The 2,035-nt window shown below is 38.3% G+C and overlaps 1 protein-coding gene across 7 annotated transcripts in view; it reads left to right on the top strand.

Annotated features, from left to right (window-relative positions):
• LOC106881694 (KAT8 regulatory NSL complex subunit 1) overlaps positions 1 to 2,035 on the top strand; it is a 103,410-nt gene that overhangs the window by 87,543 nt on the left and 13,832 nt on the right. The window lies entirely within an intron of this gene.

Genomic DNA, 2,035 nt, shown 5'->3' with positions numbered 1-2,035 from the left:
AGTGAAAACACCTAAAGCTCCACGAGGCTCCGGCAGGAGATGGTGGTGAACCCTGCTGTACTCTTTCACCACAACTTTCTCTCACTCTTTGTTTCTGTTGTGCCTGTAATTCAAAGGGTCAGCCTTGTCACAGTGTGTCACGCTGAATATCCCCCGAGAACTACGTTAAGGGTACACGTGTCTGTGGAGTGCTCAGCCACTTGCACGTTAATTTCACGAGCAGGCTGTTCCGTTGATCGGATCGACTGGAACCCTCGACGTCGTAAGCGACGGAGTGCCAACAACAACAGCAAGGGTTATAGGTTAGACTGTTGGTTGGTGGAGAATGTAGGGGTTCCTTGCCCCCTTTATTGAATTACAATTTGTTTTTTTGGAATTCTCATTTGAACACTTACACTTTACTGCAAGTGATTGTTGTCTGCTAAACAGTGAAGACTGAGCCCTTAATATTTTTTTTTATATTTGAAATATGAACAGTGATAAATGGCATACAAAAAGGTATAGGGGTCTGGTAAAACAAGCAGTTTGGTATTAGGAAACGGCATCCAGCTGTAGAAAATTTGCCTCAGAAAAAGTAGCTGTTAAAATGATGTGTGTTTGAATCTCCTTAAATTGGTACTGTAGTTGTGAGTTTCACTATCATACAAGCAGTGTCTTTCATTTCCAGTATTCTGTGAAAGCATGTCTGGCTATGGGGGAAAATTACCTTTCTTGAAAACAAGAGGGGTGGTGACAGGAAGAATATCCAACCATCAAGAATTTGCCTCATTAAACTCCATCTGACCAGTGTAAACATTTACATGGAAACAATGAGTGTTAACATGATGATGATGATGATGGTAGAGGAAGTAATGTAGACAATTAATTCAGGGTAATTAGAGAAAGTGTTGAATCAGTTTTAAACTTAATTGTAACTGATGTAATATTTAGTAAAATTAATTTTAAAAAAAAAAGGTTGCATCATAATTCAAAATTTTTATTATATAAACCTATTTATAGCAGAATTTAATAAATACAATAACCAGGTTTTATGAGATAATTGAAATGATATATAAGTGAATGTATTGGAATTGTTGTTGTTGTTGTTGGCACTCCATCGCTTACGACGTCGAGGGTTCCAGCCGATCCAATCAACGGAACAGCCTGCTCATAAAATTAACGTGCAAGTGGCTGAGCACTCCACAGACACGTGTACCCTTAACATAGTTCTCAAGGATATTCAGCGTGACAAAGCTGACTCTATGAATTACAGGCACAACAGAAACAGAAAGTAAGAGCGAGAGAAAGTTGTGGTGAAAGAGTACAGCAGGGTTCGCCACCATCCCCTGCCGGAGCCTTGTGGAGCTTTAGGTGTTTTCGCTCAATAAACACTCACAACGCCCGGTCTGGGAATCGAAACCACGATCCTATGACTGTGAGTCCACTGCCCTAACCAGTGGGCCATTGCACCTCCACGTATTGCTATATTTATAAGTTAATATGAGGATTTTTTTTTCTTCATAACAAAAAGATTCATTCTGTATTTCACTGTCAAATTATTAATAGTTTGGGTGTTCTAAACAGTGACCAGAATATAATAAGCAGGTTGGATAAAGTTTAAGAAATTATTAGCTCTACTGGAACAAAAATTTCTCCCTCAGTGTGAAAGGCAGATTGTGTAATTCTTGTAAGAAAAGTATGATACTATATGGGGAGTGAGAAGTAGGTCTGGAATGCAGATGATTTGAAAAGATCAGAAAGAAATGTATTTGGTATGCTTTACTGTTTGTGTAAAGAAGCATGAGTAAGGTGAGAATATAACTGGGTATCAAACGTAGTATGGCAGACTGAGGAAGACTTTGAAGTAATGTCGACTGAGATTGATCTCACAATGTTGCATCTCAACAAGGGGATACATGCTATGCTGTAGAAGACTCAACCTCTTGTTGCAAACAAGACAAAATGTACATTCAAATAAAGGCAGGAATGGATTGTTGGAATACATACACACACACACATATACATACATATACATATATATATATATATATATATA

The sequence above is a fragment of the Octopus bimaculoides genome, chromosome 4, assembly GCF_001194135.2.
Source record: "Octopus bimaculoides isolate UCB-OBI-ISO-001 chromosome 4, ASM119413v2, whole genome shotgun sequence".
Classification (NCBI taxonomy): Eukaryota; Metazoa; Mollusca; class Cephalopoda; order Octopoda; family Octopodidae; genus Octopus; species Octopus bimaculoides.
This window is presented reverse-complemented; position numbering and strand designations above follow the sequence as displayed.